At 40.7% G+C, this 19,009-nt stretch overlaps 1 protein-coding gene across 2 annotated transcripts in view; it reads right to left on the bottom strand.

The window, feature by feature from the left end:
* The window catches only part of ANTXR1 (ANTXR cell adhesion molecule 1), a 244,427-nt gene that overhangs the window by 11,715 nt on the left and 213,703 nt on the right, over positions 1–19,009 (bottom strand). The gene's annotated exons all lie outside the window — the stretch shown is intronic.

The following is a 19,009-nucleotide window of genomic DNA, read 5'->3' as shown; positions in this document are numbered from 1 at the left end:
CTGTGTCTACAAAAAATAAAAAAAATTAGCCTGATGTGTGTGCCTTTAGCCCTAGCTACTTGGGAGGCTGAGGCAGAAGGATGCCCAAGAGTTTGAGGCTGCAGTGGGCTATCATGGCGCTGCTGTGGTGCATTCCAGCCTGGGCAACAGAGCGAGACCCTGTCTTGCTCCTTCCCCTTCCCCAAAGCTGGAGCCATGGGCAAAGAGAAGGGTGTGTTGTGAGTGGTGATGCTCTGATCCTTCTCGGCTCCCTTTTCTCCACCTCAAACTTGCCCTGCCTATAAATCTCATAATAGCCTGCCTTTTATGTGCTGTTCATGGAAAGGGATCCAAGGTCAACTCTTTTAGTTATTTGATTCATTTTGCTGACACACATACTGGCACGTTCTCCATAATAATGTCTTTGGATGCCAGAACCGAGGGTAAGATGAAAGCACACAGGAAATATTTGGTAACACAAGGAAACTAGAAAAATGAAGGAAAGGGTAGAAATAAAAATGGCATCTTTTTAGTGGGACATGTGTAAATACAAGGTTTGTCAAGAATTAATGTTGAGATATGACTTATTTAACAATAAAATCCCCTTTTTCCACCCAATTACACAGTTCTTTGTTTTCTTTGTTGAAGATTTGAAACATACACAATGAAAAAAGAAAGAAGAGGAAGGGAGAAGGGAATGTTAAATTATAGCATTCAGAAGTAATATTTTGTGCTTATCTTTACGGAACACACACACCCAGTGGTGGATTTATTTACGAAAACGGGATCATCCTGTATAAAAGTTTTAAAGTAGTTTACTGTGACCATTTCTCCCCTGTCATTTTCTTTTTTTTTCCTCTTTATTTATTTATTTTTATTTTTTTGGATCAATGATAATAACTCAATCCTCTATTTGACAAAGAAGAAGGAGAAGGAAGAGGAAGAAAAAGAAAGTGGGATAAAGGATCAGAAAGGGAGGAAAATAGAAAAAATTAGAGTATGACTCCAGGGTAGACCTGTTTTGTTGTTGCGGGGTTGGTTGGTTGGTTTGTCTGTTGTATTTTTCATATGTTTCGCCATGTTGGCCAGGCTGGCCTCGAACTCCTAGCCTCAAGTGATCAACCCGCCTCGGCCTCCCAGAGTGCTGGGACTACAGGCGTGAGCCACCACGTCCAGCCCCCACATTGCGTCTGGCCTCCGTGGTAGACCTCCCAGACAGGGCAGCCGGGCAGAGGCGCTCCCCACATCCCAGACAGGGCAGCCGGGCAGAGGCACTCCTCACTTCCCAGACGGGGCAGCCGGGCAGAGGTGCTCCTCACATCCCAGATGATGGGCGGCCGGGCAGAGGCGCTCCTTACATCCCAGTCCCCTGTCATTTTCAATGGTTGCATAATCTTCTATCACATGGAAGCACCAAATGCAGTTAAGAATTTCTTTATTGTTGGGTATTAAGAGTGTATCTAATTTGTCTCTATTATAAACAATGCTGTGATAAAACTATCCATAAATATTTTCATACATCTGTCAATTGTTTTAGAACAAATTGTTTGAGGTAGAATTTCTGGGTCAAACTTTATGCACATTTTAACAGTTTTTGATAATATATTGTCAAACTGTCTTCTAGAAAAAGTGACATTCATTCGTAGTTCCAATACTATTTTATGAGAATTTCTATTTCCCTACACTTCCAATTACAGATTTTTAGAATTAAAAATGTTTGCCAATTTGACTATCTGAAGGAATTGTATTATTGTTTCCATGTTCACTGTCTTATTATTTATGAGATGAAAGTTTTTAAAATGTGTGTGTATATATATGTAAAGATATGTGTGTGTATATATATACATATATACACTCACACATACACACACATATATACACACACCCACATATATATATACACACACACTGCATATATATATATATATATGATTTGTCTGCTCTATACTTTGCCCACTTTTACTGACGTTTTGATCTTTTTTTATTGATTTTTTTTATTGATTTGTAAGAGCTCTTTATAGAGTAATGATGAAACTGGTTGATATGGTTAGGTTTTGTGTCCCCACCCAAATCTCATCTTGAATTGTAATCCCCACGTGTTGAGAAAGAGAGGTGATTGGGTTATGGGTGCAGTTTTCCCCATGCTGTTGTGATGATAGTGAATATGTTTCATGAGAGCTGATGGTTTTATAAAGGGCAGTTCCCCTGCACTCGCTCACATGCTTTCTCACCTGTTGCCATGTAAGATATATTTGCTTCCCCTTCTGCCATGATTGTAAATTTCCTGAGGCCTTCCCAGCCATACAGAACTGTGAGTCAATTAAACCTCTTTTCTTTATAAATTATCCGGTCTTGGGTAGTTCTTTATAGCAGTTTGAGAGCAGACTAATATACTGGTTATGTAAGCTATTTTTTTGTTTTGGTTTGTGATTTTTAAAATTTTACTGATATTATTTTTTGATGTACAGAAGTTAAAATAAGTTTATGTGCATAGCCAATTATATCAATCCATAGAGTCTATTCTTTTTTTTTTTTTTTTTTTTGAGACGGGGTTTCACTCTGTCACCCAGGTTGGAGTGCAGTGGCGTAATCTCAGCTCACTGCAACCTCTGCTTCCTGGGTTCAAGTGATCCTCCCACCTCAGCCTCCCAAGTAGCTGGGACTACAGGAATGCACCACCACACCTGGCTAATTGTTTTGTATATTTGGTAGAGACAGGGTTTCGCCATGTTGCCCAGGCTGGTCTCAAACTCCTGAGCTCGGATGGTCCACCAGCCTTGGTCTCCCAAAGTGCTGGGATTACAGGCATGAGCCACTGCCCCTGGCTCATAGAGTCTATTTTTTCATATCCCTTAGAAAGGCCTTCATCAGGGCTGGGCATGGTGGCTCATGCCTGTAATCCCAGCACTTTGGGAGGCCAAGACAGGCAGATTACCTCAGGTCAGGAGTTTGAGACCAGCTGACCAACGTGGAGAAACCCCGTCTCTACTAAAAATACAAAATTATCTGGGCATGCTGGCACATGCCTGTAATCCCAACCACTTGGGAGGCTGAGGCAGGAGAATCGCTTGAACCCAGGAGGTGGAGGTTGCGGTGAGCCAAGATTGTGCCATTGCACTCCAGCCTGGGCAACAAGAGTGAAACTCTGTCTCAAAAAAAAAGCTTTCATCATTCTTTTTTTTTTTTTTTTAAGTTATGTTATAGCTTCACTTTTCTATGTTTATAGAATGTGGACTAAAGAGCCAAACTGCTAGGATTCAAGAGATCTGGTTCTGCAACTTACTGTGTTATCTTGGACAAATTAATTAACTTCTGTTTTCTTTTCTGTAAAATGGGTTAAATAATTGATCCTAGCTCATGAGATTATTGTAAAGATTAATGAAAATAATAATTTTTTAAATTTTTGAGATGGAGTTTTGCTCTTGTTGCCCAGGCTGGAGTGCAATGGTGCAATCTCAGCTCACTGTAATGTCTGTCTCCCAGGTTCAAGTGATTCTCCTGCCTCAGCCTCCCAAGTAGCTGGGATTACAGGAGTGCGCCACCTGGCCAATTTTGTATTTTTAGTAGAGGTGGGTTTTCACCATGTTGGTCAGGCTGGTCTCGAACTCCTGACCTCAGGAGGCCTTGGCCTCCCAAAGGAACTCCTGACTTTGGCCTCCCAAAGTGCTGGGATTACAGGCATGAGTCACCGTGCCCAGCCTATAAATAACTTTGAACGGTGCCTGACATATAAAATTACCCAGTAAATGTTAACTATTATCATCTGGAGTATATTTTGCTATGAGGTGTGAGGTGCAAGTTCAAATTTATTTCATCTTTTTCTAAATCAGCCAATTGTGCTAACTTAGAAATACCATTTGTTAAATAATCTACCACCTTCCAAATCATTTAATGCCAGCCTTATATGGCAGATTCTCACTTGTTCTTTCATTTGTGTTTTCAGATCTCTGTTCCACTTCTCTGATGTGTCTGTCTATATCTGTAGCAGCAGTTTCCACTGTTATAGTTTCACAACATATTTTAATATTGATCTTATAAGTCTGTCTTTATTTTTTTTCAAAATTATCTGCACTATTCTCATCTGATTGTTCTTCCAAACAATAATTTAGAATAATGTAATTCATAAATTAAGTTGGAGAAAATAGCCTTTTATATTTTTATGTTTTCTCATCCATCAATAGCACATTCCAAATTTGTGATTTTTGAGTGTAAGTTCCAGACTTCTTTTAAACATTTATTCCTAGATTTATTTTATTGTCAGTATTATAAAGTTTAACTTTTCTCTATTTTAGCATCTTACTCTTAGTATATTTATTGTGTATTTAAATATTTTACTGAATTCTCTTACAATATTTCTGTTGATATAATTTAATATTTTCCATTTCTAATATTTACCTATTATTACATCTTCTTGTTTTATTGCATTAATTAGAAGTGATGTCAGGTGCCCTTATCTTATTCTTGTCTTTAGTGGGAATACCTTCAGTATTTCATAATAGTTTAGATATCCTTACTTCTGTTAAAAATATACTTTAATTCCAGTTTAAGTGTTTAAAAAACTTAAGCAAATATCAGATAACTTTTTGATATAAAGTAAGATAACCCAATTGATAGATATTTTTATTCATGTTAAGGAAATAATTTCCTATTCACAGTTGATAGTTTCAAAAAGTAATATTTTAAATTCTATCAGAATCTTTTTGATATCAAGATCATTATATCATTCCTATATTTTCACCTGATACATATTTTATAAATTTTTTTCTAATAAAAATTATCTGCACATTTCTGAAATAAACTTTTGAAGAGTTCTGAAATTAATTCTCTTTGATTTAGGATTTTTGCACCCAAATTCACAGGTGAATTTGGCCATGTTTCTTTTGTTGTGAGCTACATCATCAAGATTATGTTAACTTCACAAAACAATTTGGGAGGATTTTCATCTTTTTTATGTTCTGTATTTCTGAAATAGCATAAGAATTACTTGTCTTATAACAAGTACATAAGCATGAGATAATTCTCTCAAAAATTTTCTAGACATGCTGTTATTTAAAAGTATAGTTCTTTGATGCCTTTAAAAATTTTTGCCACAGATACTGACTTATTCAGGTTTTGTACTTTTTTTGAGTCAATTTCTGTGATTTATCCTTTCTTAGAAAATCATTCATCAAGATTTTAGAAGCATTTGCATAGATTTGTACTTTGTTCACAGGGCATTCTTACAGGTAAACCTCCTTATTTGTTGTGATAGCCCTTTTGTCTTTCTTAATAATTACATATTTTCATGTTCTAACCTTCTTTTTTGGATTTGTCTTTCAAAGATTCATCGATGATACTGGTAGTTCCAAAGAAATTCTTAAAGACTTCTTTCTTGGTTCTACTGATTTTGCTTCGTTTTCATTAATTTGTTCTTTATTCATAGATTCCATGTTTCTGCTGTCTGTAGATTTGTTTCATATTATTTTCTAAGTTTTAACTAATTCTTACCTCATTTGTTTTCATTTTTTCTTGTCTAATAATGAAAGAATTTAAGGCTATGTTTCCAAATCCCACAAGTTTTTATTGAGATGTTCCAATTGTCATTATTTTCTAGGATCCCAGTTAATTGCAGTTTTGATTTCCTCTTGGACTGAATAGTAATTTATAAGACTGCTTTAAAACTTCAAAGTGCTTTTTTTTTGAGACAAGCTCTCGGTCTGTCGCCTAGGCAGGGGTGCAGTGGTGTCTAAGTGCTTTTTTTAAAGCAAGAGTTTAATCCCTTATTGCTAAATTCTAGATTTTTATTTTTATTTTTGGTGGTATATGTGGACTCTAAAAATTATATGTTCTCTCTTTTTTCAGGTTTTCTTTGTGGCCTAAGTTATAGTTGATTTTTACAAGTTAAGAAAATAATATGAATTATTTATTTGAAGGGTGCTGTTAAATATCCATTAATCTTTTTTGATTCGATTTAATTAAAGCCTCTATATCTTTTATTTACTTTTTCATCTGCTTGCTTTATTGAAGTCCAAGGGTGGTTGTGAGTTTATTAAGTTACTTTTCTCCAATGTTTTACACAATTCTATTTGCACAAACTTTGCTCCTTTAATCAATGGGCCACCCAAGAGTAGCAGGGTGGGTGCTCTTTCAGGGCTCTCTGGGCAGAAGGAAAATCTTCCATCCCAAATAATTCTTGCTTCCTGTTTGTGGTGGTGGTAGCTTATCTGCAAAGGTGGCTGCCATCTTTTCCCCCTGTAGTACACACGTGCTGTGGTGAGGAAGGGTCTATGACTCCCTTGAATCTGGGTTGGCTGTGATTGTTTTGAATATAATGGAAGTGATGTTGTGCTAGCTTTGAGCCTGCCTCTGAGGCCTGACAGTTTCTGCTTCCTGTTTTTGGTGCCCTGAGCCTCCATGTAAGAAATCCTGGCGGGTCTACTGCAGGGAGTCCTGTTGAGGTACAATGAAGGAGGTCAAAGGAGTGAAGAAGCCCTCTGGGATGTCCAATCAACCTTCCAGTGATTCCAGCCCCAGCCGCCATCTGACTGCAACTTCATGAGAGACTCTAAATGAGAACTATCCAGCTGAGCCCAATCGACCCAAAAAATGTGAGGAAAAATAGCAAATTATATCTTAAGTCATTAGGTTTTTGGATGGTTTGTTATGGAACAATATTGAAATAAGAAGCAACTCATCTCCGCCTAGTGGGTCATTCATGGTGTGTGGAAGCTGAATATGAGTTGTAGGTTTCTCTTTTTTTTTTTCTGGACTCTGAACTTGGCACCCTTCCCAAAGGTGCTGTGAAGGATCCCGATCTGTGCTCTAGTCATTGCCTGATGGACTAGGACTTTACGCCACTGGAACCCAAGGTCCCCAGGAGAAAGATGGGATAACTGGATGACAGAAAGATATAACCCCAAAGGTAACCATCACACATTTCCTTTTCTGTCCTCTGGATATTATCCTGCAGTGTTCATTTTGAAATGTAGGTTATAGATTAGATAAAGAAAATGTGGTACATATACACCATGGAATACTATGCAGCCATAAACAAGAATGAGATCATGTCTTTTGCAGGAACATGGATGGAGCTGGAGGCCATTATGCTTAGCAAACTAACGCAGGAACAGAAAACCAAATACTGCATGTTCTCACTTATAAGTGGGAGCTAAATAATAAGAACTTATGAACACAAAGACAGAAACAACAGACACTGGAGTCTACTTGAGTGGGGAAGGTAGAAGGAGGGAGAGGAGCAAAAAAGATAACTGTTGGGTACTGGGCTTAATACCTGGGTGATGAAATAATCTGTACAACAAGCCCCCATGACACGTTTACCTATGTAACAAACCTTCACATGTACCCCCAAACCTAAAATAAAAGTTAAAAGAAATGTAGGTTGTTATGTTGGTGAGAAAGGGCTGAACTCAGGACTGGGAAAGATGTTGCAATCTGGAAAGGGGTTTTTGCCTATTTACACACTTGTGCATGCTTACTTGTGTAAGCTGAGCCTGTGACATCCTATCACCTTCTCTCACGCTGCCATTGGGTAGCTCAAGGTTGAAAAGTCTCTCCCGATTCTGAAGTCAGGCTAAATACATATACTCAAATTGCCATTTTGACTTGAAAATCTTAAAAAATATTAATAAATACTTAGACACAGAGGAAACACAGTAAGACAAAGTAGCCTTGCCATCAAAATAGGGATGAACAAACTCTGTCCTAAGGCTATATGAAACGTTAACTGTCCATGTCTACCCTACGCGTAAAGTTACAAATAACTACTTGCCATACAAATGAATGAAATTGTAAGGCCAAGTGGTAAAGGATTCACTCTGATGGCCCCTGAGGAATGTTGATAAACCATCGTAGCTAAAAAAGGCAAAAATATACTAGATGACATAAGGAAATAAAACCTCCTTGTCTGATGCTTAAATCCCTTCTTTAAATCTCATAGCACTATATAAAATCATGGCATGTTATGTTTGCACCTGTTTAGTTCTGACAAATTTCAAAAAATAAAGACAAAATAGGGTTGGAGAAAGGAGATTTAGGAAAAGTGATCAGGTGGCCAAAGTGCTGTCACTAAATAGGGACTGGCTCTGAGAATTCAAACCTTTCAAAGGGGCAAGAGAAAGAATTATGCAGAGATATCCTGGGTAGTATACTTTAGAGGTGGTAGAGAAAGTTGAAAACATTAAAAGGAAGCAAATCATGCTGAGTGGTGACCCAGTGTGGCACATCCTAAATATTGTTTCTTAACTTTGCTCTTCTTAAAACCAGCCATTGGTACTGACCATCTTTTCTTCATCAATGGCATCAAGTCCAATGCACACTCCTGGGTCCTGCCAAGCAGTGTAGCAATTACTTCTCCAAAGAGCCTGGTTTTAATCAACATTTTGGATGGGTCTCACTAATACTTTAGATTTAATGCACTTTTCTAAGATTAAAAAAAAAAAACCACCATGGCATGGTCATGCTGAGTGAGTGAAAGTCTGACCCAGGATGAACTAATATTATTTAGAGTCTTCCTTCTTGCCCTTTCTGTCTCCCCTGTTAAGAATCTTGAGGATATTTTTCCTGTCCCCAGTTAAATGACTCTAACTACTTAGAACGACCATTAGTATAGTCTTTCAGTTTATTATTTTATTTATGTTGAGGTATTTGCTTTAGATATTGGTGCCAGAAGATAAACCGACTAAGATTGGTCAAGAGCATTATTTAGCTTGGATGTGAAAATGTAAAATTATGAAATTACTGATTCATCTGGTGCACAGCGCTAATATCATCCTGCTCCATATATACAAGCTCATGGATGAAGGTTTGTTTTCTTCTTTTGCACCAATGCGAGGAATGCCATCTTCAGGATGAGTTCTTTTCCTATGCCGGTAGCCGTCAACACTTTTTCCCCAAAATGGAATATTAATTTTTTTTAAAAAAGAACAAGTTTGCTTCTGTGCTTCCTGTATTGTTGCCAGTGAGTAGCACTGTTATGGACCGAATGTGTGTGTCTCCCCAAATCCATGTGTTGAAGCCTCAGCCTCCAATGGGATAGTATTTGGGGGTGGGGTCTTTGGGAGGAACGTAGGGTTGGATGAGGTCACGAGGGTGCCTCCCTCATGATGGGGTTGGTCCCCTTAGAAGAAGAGTTTCCACAGGGCTTGTTTTCATTCTACTCACACATGCACCAAGAAGTGGCTATGTGAGCACACAGCCTGGAAGAGGGGCCTCACCAGAACCTGATCACACTGGCACCCTGATCTCAGACCTCCAGTCTCTAGTACTGTGAGAAAATAAATTTCTGTTGTTTAAGGCCCACAGTCCATAGTATTTTGTTATGGCAGCCTGAGCACACTAAGAGAAGCATCCTAAATGGGTAGGCATCTGCTAGGTTCTCAGCACTTCGCACATGGACCTTTTTCCTATCCCACAACATTGTCACACTGGCCAAGTCCCCTACTCATATGTATTCATTTGAGGGACCAGTTGTTTGTTATGGGGTGAAAAGTTTCATACTAATCCCATCTGCCACTCACTGAGTGCTTATGCTGTGCCAGGCTTGGCACTAGCTGCTTTATATTCATCAACTTATTTTCTCCTAAAAGCACCATTGGTTAATATCCCCATTATCCTAATTCAAAAATGTAGAAATGGCTCAGAAAGCCTGCATAATTTTCCCAGGCTATCTCTGTAAGTAAGTGACTGAGTGAAGATATAAATCCAGGTCTGTTTAGACTCCATGCTCTTTCTTTTGAGCAACATGTGCTTTTAGATTGGAATGAATCTAGGGCAGAATGAATCAAGAAGCATTGCCATGAAAAGAGTTGGCCACCAGTAATATTACCCATTAGAGAAGTTTCCATGGGTCCCAACACTTACCCAGCCTCCCTTGTTCTGTTCCAGCTTTCCATGTCTCTATTTCTTCCTTCTTTACAATTTCAGTGCCCTGCAGCACCCCTTCCTGGAGAAGTGCCTTGTGTATCCCTATCCCTTTTTCCAATCATAATTTACTTGTCCTATGTGCCTCTCCCCTTATAATCTTCTATGCTTTCTAAGGGACAAACCTCTAATCAGATCCACAAGCTAGGTCCACTATAGTGGTTTATTTCTTAATAGGCTCTTTCCATAGACACAAAAATATACTATGACAGAGATTGATAACTGTCTCCCATATGCATTTTCACTTTCCTCCTTTAGTAGTAGAACCCCTGAGTTTCACTGGCCACATGACCAGCCAGCAATGACTACGTTTCCCAGCCTTCCTTGCAAAAGTTGCTTCAAGAGGCAGTAAATGATGCTGAGCTTGACCTAGTGTGGTGCATGGCTTGCAGGTAGGTGTGGCCTCCTTTGCATCAAGGTGTGGCCATGTAATCTATACCCTGGCCAGCTGAATGTGAGCAGAAATTATATGTCCAAATTCTAAGCTGTGCCTTAAAGGGCACACTCTAGCCCTTTTCATTCTTGGACTATGCTGACAAGAACCACACTCTTGGGGTGGTGGAGAAAGAAGATGGAAGGAGCCTGGGCACCTGACAGCATGAAGCTGCCATGTTGACCCTGGACAGTTTATTCCCAGAGAGTTATATGTGAGAGGGGAAAAAAAAGTTCGATGGTTGAAGCTTGTATTATTTTGGGCTTTTGGTAGGTCAGCTGAACTTCTAACCTAAATAATATAATTCAAGAAAGGAACCTTCTGATGACAGTATTTTATTCTAAAGGAGCAGCTCCAGTGCTGGGCATTTGGCGTGCTGTGGTCGGCTCTTGTGGTGATCTTCTGGGATCAGGCTAGGCTTTGGGCAGCCTCTTACTTTTTGACCATGGAGTTGGATGCCCACCTTTAAAGAGGTGAGACCTGCCCAGCTGGCTCCCAGAAGCCTCTGGACTGTTTCCTGGACTTATCTGCTTTTTAGGTAAGGGCTGCCATGATCCTGCCAGGGTGCCTCTCAGATAAAACTAAAGGAAGACAGTAGTCAAAACCCTGAAGTATTCCGGCTGATGTCAGACAGAGAAACAGAAAATTTACAGCACTCAAAATCTGGGATTCATTTAGGAGTAAAAAAAAGCATGAAGTTATCCAACCTCAAAACTGTTTTCAGGCTTCTACTGGGCCCCAATACTCTTCCTAATTGCAAGACCATGTAGAAGTTGGATCTGAAATAAGACCATGAGCCAGTATCAAAATGCCCCATTTTCATGGTGCACGAAATGCTTCACGAATCCAGCCTGCACTAATTAAATGTGATATTTCTCCCCAGGCTGGGCTGAGCTCGTGTTCTGTATGATCTGGGAAAAATTGGTTGTTGGACTCATACTGAGATTGTAAGAGGAATCTTTAAGAGGCAAAAAAAAATATATGCTAAATCTTTTGGAAAGAGGCAGGGTAAAGCTTTGGGGGGATTTCAGCACCTGGATTATAAATAAAGAATGTTGCTAATTACCAATGAATTTTATTTGTTCATTAAAAGTGGACTCAGCAGAAAGCTCCACTTGGAGAGATGACAAACGGTATGACCTCTACTTCATTTCTTCTATTTCAATGGTTCCTCCTAGTTGCACAAACCCTTACCGGGATAACAAGGTCACCCCAAGTACCTGGATGGGCCTCTGACTCCAGAATTCTTCTCAGCCTCCTCTCACTGCTTATGTTGCTGCTCCTGGCTTGCAGCATTTCTTACTTCTCAACCACCCTTTTGACTCCTAGGCTTTCCCATTTCCTACCGATTGATGAGGCCTTTGGAACTAGCTTGACCTTTGTCTTCCTCCGGCCTCATGACCTGCTCCACATCCTTCCCCAATTGACTGGTCTTTCACTAGGTCCCACTCCACAGGGGAAGAGGACTGGGCCCTGGAGGAGCCTCTCTGAGCTGGATCCCAGGGCCTGCTCACAGAGATCAGCCCTGGAGTGAATTCAGCCAGAGAACCCAAATAAACTCTGTGAATCCAGACAGTCCAGGAAAAGAAAGGTGATCTCATGCTTAGTAAGAACAATCTCTGTTCAGTCTCCAAAGACCCTGCAATGAGTGGGGGTGCTCGTGGTTTGGCCCACTCCCCCGAGCTATGGCTACCAACCCCCTCTTGAGGAACAGGATTCTTGAGGCTGAGAGATGTGGCTGGGACTGAGGCAGAGGAATGCAGTGGAGAGGCAGTGTGGGGACACACTGCAGTTCTGAACAGCTCACGCTGATTTTCTGGGAGCCTTAGCTCTGCAGTGGTTGAAATTATGAATAAGCAAAAAGCCCAATAGTAACAGCAATACTCCTTGTCCTCTTTCTGGCCATCACAATTCCCACCTGGTCCTTTCCTGCCTTTCAGCCTTCTTTCTTTGAAGGCAAAGACTTTGTCATATTATTTGGTTTTGGTCTAAAAGAAGCTCTGGAATAGCATCCAACATTTGCTAGTGTTCAATCCATAAGCTCCCTGAAGAGGCTAAAGAACTACATTGTGAAGCTGGAGAGGGAATTTGGTGGTTTGCATCATCAGTTTCTCTAAACTTGTTGCTTTTTCTCAGCTCGCCTCTCTCCTGCATCCTATCTCCCTTGCTTCTCCCCTACCCATGAGGTAATGAGTGCCTCTGGTAGTGAGCTGAGCAGAACACCAAAATTTCCCTGGCTTGAGGCGTCTTCTTCCTACTCTCTGCACCCCGGACATGTCCAGACTACCACTTGGTCTGATAGATATATATATTTAAATTATTTAATAAAATAAAAAGCAAATTTTTAAATTCACTCTTTCGCCCAGGCTAGAGTGCGGTGCCATGATCATGGCTCACTGCAGCCTCAACCTACTGGGCTCAAGTGATCTCCCACCTTGGCCTCCTGAGTAGCTGCGACTGTGGGCATATGCCACTGTGCCCAGCTCAGTCTGATATTTTCAACATTAGGGATCCCCTGTGGGCATCTCATGGAGACTCCTTTTAAAATGCCAGAGTGTTACCCAGGAGAGAAATTCCCTGGACGCTGGCATCCAGTAACATGTGGGTTAGCCAGCATAAAGATCTATTCTTTTGAGGCCAGGGAAAGGGTGCTCGGGACTGTGAAATTTGAGTGGTGGTGATCAGGATAAAGGGACACAGGAAGGTCAAAGTTTGAGGGAATAGGGGGAGGCAAAAGGACCAAAGTGTGCAGAGCACTACAGAGAAGGGAACGGAAGGGCTGGCCTGGAGGTTAGTGCACGAGCTCATTCACACAGGCTAGGAACACCACAGAAAACGGAGGGAGGGTGACACTCAAGATGTCTCCAGGCAGCTTCTGACCTGGAGCTTACCTCCCCAAACTGTGCAGTGAGCCCAAGAGAGACTTGTTTAATCTCCAAGAAGATTTCTCTTCATATGTTAGTCACAGGGTATAATGTGGACTAAGCACAAATATTAATATTTTAGGAGGAATACTTTTGTAACAGAAAATGGAGTTGAGACTCTTCTGCCTCTTATGTCATTTTCATGGGAAAATTACATTTTCCAAGCTGCCAGGAGCCACAGATTTTCATGTTTGGGGATGGAAGAGCAGCTGTATCTGAAGACTGCTGTGCAGGATCATGCCAGGGTGTCTGCCAATCCTTTATGCTCCGGTCAAGAGAGGGCCTGAGCAATGGTGGGGCCCTGCAGGCTCTTTCCCCAGGGATGGAATGGAATGCAAGCCCATGTTCCGAAACTTGGAAGTAGGGCACTTGCAGGGAGGTAGAGATTTGAGGGCAGGGGAAGGGAATAGGGAGGAAAAAAGGTGATAAAACTAAAGTGAAGAGCAGCAGCAGGACATGGTACTTCCTTCTTCCCATAAACAGAACGATTTTACGGCTGATTACCATCTGGATTACCTTTCGCCCACTTTCAAAGTGTGTTGCCACAATCTTCTGTCAACAAAAACCAACAGTGATCTCAGCCTTCTGTTTCAGAAGGTTGGTAGTTACATGAACATTACTTCTGATTTGAGTCTCTGAAATAATGATCATACACAATCTGACTATTGATGAGGATGGTATGAAGAGGAAAATTCCCAGTCTGTAAGCCTTGAAAGTACTTCTGAGGAGATCCTATTTGTGTTTTGGGCTGGCTTATGCCAAAGATAACCTGGAATCTGTATCAGTACAGGTCATCTCTCAAAGGTTATTGGCACAGTAGCTGGTTTCTTCTATTACCTTAAATGCTACTCAGGGGCCCTGGCCATGCAGTTATAGTAGACAGCATTCAACTTGTCATTGGCAGGACCAGGTGGAGACGAGAACACAGTTTACGTGCCAGAGTTGAAAACTCTAAGGGAAGAGTGGAGGTGTGCTTTTTGCTCATTACATACCCAAAGGTTAACTGAAATTGGGTATACACCTACATTCGAGATTAAGCCATTTCCTCCTTTAGGCAATTCATATTTCCTTAAGCAAGCAAGGTCTTGCCTGATTTTCTGATGTTCTTAACACCTCAGTTTGATTATTCTGATTTAAAGAATCTAGCACAAAATGAAGATATTAAAACCTTCTTCACTTAAAGCAAACCTCCTCAAAAATTAGAACATTTTTGGGTCATTTTTGTCATTATGACAATGACAATGATGGTGTTGATGACAATGATGTTGGCCCTTGTTTGATCTAAACTTCAACGGTGACCTCCCAGTTTGGATCAACCTTACTGGAGCTAAAGGAGACAATCTTGAGTTGCTTTGCTCATGTACTGAGTGCTATCCTTCCAACAACAACTTTCCTTATTCCTCCATTTATGTAATAAGGAAGTAGGAAAACTCAGGACTTTCATCTCTTCAGGCTGGTAAATTCGTAGGAAAGAAAAGTTACCAAACAAAAGAGAAAAGAGAATGGGAGGAAGACTACAGGGGACTTGGAGAGTGACACAGGAATTAGTCTATTCTCTAATTCTTTAGAATTTCTCTTCTAAAGAAGAATTCTCTTCTAAAGAAGAGAAATTTCTCTGAGTAAGAGAAATTGAAAGAAGAGAAATTGGCTCTGAGTAAGGCATGGCATTTCCTTTGGTCTGTTAATGTCCAAGTTATAGGTCACATGAGTCTGTACAGCTTTCCTCCCTATCCATGCACCCTTGGAGTGATCTCAAGTCCTGGGCCATCTTCCAGCCTGCACAGGCCTCCGGGGACCTTCTGAGTAGAGGTGACTTGACGCTGATCAGAGCTACTCCAGGCTGGAGGAGAGCCAGCTCCTTGCTTCTCCACACTGGACCTCAGGGTCCCCAAAAGGTGGGACATACTGATAGTAAAGAGCCTTTTTCTGAAGGCAAATCATAAAGACATGCATTCTTTAAATAAATAAAAGGATGCTACCTCCCCTCATATCTGAATGCACATTAAAGAGCACAAAAAGCATCAGTTATAAAAAGTGATTACAAACTGTAATTTGTGCAGAATGGAACCTCACAGAAGGTTCTGGGCCATTCAAAAGTGGTTTATACACCACAAATGTCAGAGTCTCACAGCTTCGGAACATTTCCTTGTGAATGAGAAGAGTCCTCTGAGTTTCTCATCTTGATATGCAAGGGCTGGGGCTGGGTCCCTTCTGCAGGACTCTGAGGCAACCTGGATAAGGATTCCTCCTCCTCCAGCATCTTTTCGCTCTCCACCCCTTCTTCACCATCCAGTGACTCCAGGGTCACCCCCAGCCCCCTTTTGGTCTGTTGTTATTCTGCCGGATATTACAGTAGCCTCCTAAATGGTCTCTGGGGAAATGAAATTTTTCTTGGGTTGCCTGTTTGTAACTAGAGAGTTCATTATTACTGTTACAGAGAATGACTAACTACAACTTTGCTGTGGGGGCAGAGGGAGACAATGATAGTTCTGTCACTGGAATTAATATCTGGGAAGACATCACTGTCCACTTAAAATCACTGAAGGAATATTGAACACTGGCCTTTTAAGCTCTCAATGTTTTTCACTTTTAAAGGTTCAAATCTTGAGCCAGTCTGCTAGAAAACATTACCTCATCACACTGTCACTGGGTGAAGAAAAAAACTGTAAACTAAATGAAGATTGAATTTCATACCAAAGCTCTGAGTCCAGAAACCTTGGGGATCACTAGACAAGGAGAATGACAAGACAGGAGAGTGATTTTTAACAATGGTGAGCTTGCAAATGAGTGTCCTGGGAGACCTGGGCCACAGAAGTGATGGTGGTGTTGGATGTAATGTCAGCGGAAGTGGCCACTGCAGAGAACCACTGTGTCCTGGTGTGACCAGTCACTCACACCTCCTCACTCAGGCTTTGAATTAATGGGCTGGAACATTTTCCCGAAACCCGCCAAGGAGTCTAGGTCAGACATCATCGATCTGGTTCTAAAGTCATCCCTCAAAGCTCACATCTGCTTCTCTCTCTCTTCTCTTAAATTACCATTTCTTTTATTAAATAAAAGCAATTAAAGGCATTAAAAACTCTATGGAAAAAGAAGAGAAAATCCTGGGCTCACTAACTCAACACAGCCATTGTTATTATTTGCAAAGTATATATTTGTTTCCACATTTCATCATTTTCACATTTCAGTGGATCTCCTATTTTGAGGTGATGCAACAGGAATCTTTTTTTTTTGTAGTGGGGAAAAATAAGTTTAGGCAAAATTTAATTGACTCACTGAGCGTCTCTCTTTGATTGGTTGTTCTATGATCAGAACTCCACCCCTTCTTCACCATCCAGTGACTCCAGGGTCACCCCCAGCCCCCTTCTGTTCTGCTGTTATTCTGCCTGATATTACAGTAGCCTCCTAAATGGTCTCTGGGTCTCAGAACTAAGATGCTACTGAGTCTCTTTTATTTTTACTTCATTCTTAGATCCCCTTTTACTCTCACTCAAATGAAAGCTGAATTATGATATAGGGACAAAATGGGGCTTAATCTGGAGAACTGAAAAGAAATAACCTTTTGTATCAGTATATGAGCTAAGAAGCCCCCCGACTCTGATATCTCCTTATGTGAGATTTTACTGTATTTTAGGTGCATAAAACTGTAAAGATACTCTTTGAAAGGTATTCTTAAATAGATCTCAATGGGAGATGACTATTTTGAGGAACAGCATCCACTGGGCTCCGCTCCTCTGTAATTGGAGAGTCCCTTTACAGCTCTTGGTCAACAGGTAGCTGTTATAAATGTGTAGTGTCATTTAAGAGCCCAATATTGTTTCAAAAAATAAAAACCCTAAACAATGCCTTCCCATATGTTTCCACTTCTCAATGTATAAATGAATATCATTACATTTTTCTGTGGCATTCCATCCATCTCCTCTATTCCTTAAATGATGTTTTATTTATTAGGCTTTCATTTTATTAAGATGGTGCATACAAGCAGTATTCCCAGGATATATCAAATAAAATCACCCTTTATATTTGAGGTAATAATGATCTTTTTAAGAGTTTCAAGACAATTTGATACATGGAGAGAGATCACTGGAGCATAGGGACTTCCAGGGGTCAACTGTTCCATCCTTTAGTTTCATAGTTAGCTAGGATTGGCCCCCAGCAATCTGCTCAGAGAGAAGACAACTGACCCTGTCTGCACAGAGCAGAGTTGACTTGCTACATAAATTCATTCTAAGAAGTACATTCAACTTAAGCTGAGACACAATATGTTTTGAAATGTTGTTTTAAAGAATAAATAGCAATATATACATACTTGCTTTAAGAAAGATTATCATAATTTATAATTACAGAGTATAAAGAGGCCTTTTATATTCTACATACAAGCTGTAATCTTAGTGTTACACACCCAGAGATTTCAGGGCAATGACTTGTTGCCCCATTGATAACACATGGGAAAACTCTGGAAGTCTTTGTCTATTTACCTACATTTAGACATTTCTCATCACTCCAGGCTCTAATGGTAATGTCTGGTGAATGAGGAAACCCACTTTAAGAGAAAGATACTACAACTGCAACGGTTTAATTTTGGTCAGGAAACTCAAAGTCTAGAATAGCCTTCTCTTAAGGATCCCTTCAGCAGCTCTGTATGAAGAGGAGGGAGCAAAAATCACACTCCCCTAGGTGGAAAATCTGAGCCACAAATAGGAAGGTCAGGGCACAGAACCAATGTTTCTTTGCAGCCATGAGACTGCCTTGGCTTCCTATATTAATATTTCTATTCACTATTTTTTCTTTTGAGTAGGTGGAACCATCAGTAACAAAAATGGTAACTAAAATAGACTTCAAGTTACTTGGCCACCCATTGCTTTAAATCATGGCTCTAACTCTGCAGATTTAATAAAATGCAAAAAGATACTGTCTGCAGTTTGAGACAGTTTCCCTCCAATAAAACTTTCCTTTGAGGGTATTATTTTGCTTTTCAGCAGCTAAAAGCCTGTTCAAAAAAAAATCAGGAAGAATGGAGATGCTTATGGGAGGGCTCAACATAGTGGGAAAGGGGACCCTCCTGATGGTGGAGGAGTCTGTGGTCAAGTTCAAAGCTGCTGCTCTGGGGAAGCTCCTGTCTCAGATGGACAACAGGGGATATGGGCACTTTCCACCATGTGTGCTGATGACACTTGGCTGGGAGGGGTGCCTGATGCATGGGAGGATGGAGTCAGGATGCTGACGAGAATTGGACAAGCTGGAACAATAGGCTAAATTAGACAAGATGGTAGTTAGGATTTAAAACATAAAACCCACTGAAGAGGCACAATGATCTGGCATGGGGGGACCCTGGCCCAGTTCCAGCCTGCATGAAGAGGATCTGGGGGTTTCGGACCATCTGGTCAACGGGGGGCCGCTTCATAACATGACTGCCCTAGGAAAGCAAATGGGTTATCAGGCCACGCTGCGACTTCAGCGCCCCTTCCTCAGGTTACCAGCCTGCTCCATCCTGCCAGGCATAAGATCATATCTGCTGAGGCACTGTGGGCACTGCAGTTAAGAGGTTTCGGACAAGCTGGGAAGCTTTCTAGGACAATGACTTGATCATAAGCATCCCTTGGGCCGCTTGTTAAAAACAGAGGACAAAACTCCACCCTGTATCTACTGAATCATGATTACTAAGAGAATTGGTCATTTTAATATATGTTGATAACATAACACTTAATAAGTACTGCTTATAATCAGAAAGGCTTGTGATACACAAAGATAATGA

The sequence above is a fragment of the Nomascus leucogenys genome, chromosome 14, assembly GCF_006542625.1.
Source record: "Nomascus leucogenys isolate Asia chromosome 14, Asia_NLE_v1, whole genome shotgun sequence".
Lineage (NCBI taxonomy): Eukaryota > Metazoa > Chordata > Mammalia > Primates > Hylobatidae > Nomascus > Nomascus leucogenys.
The sequence above is the reverse complement of the archived record's forward strand: the minus strand, read 5'-3'. Positions and strand labels throughout refer to the sequence as shown.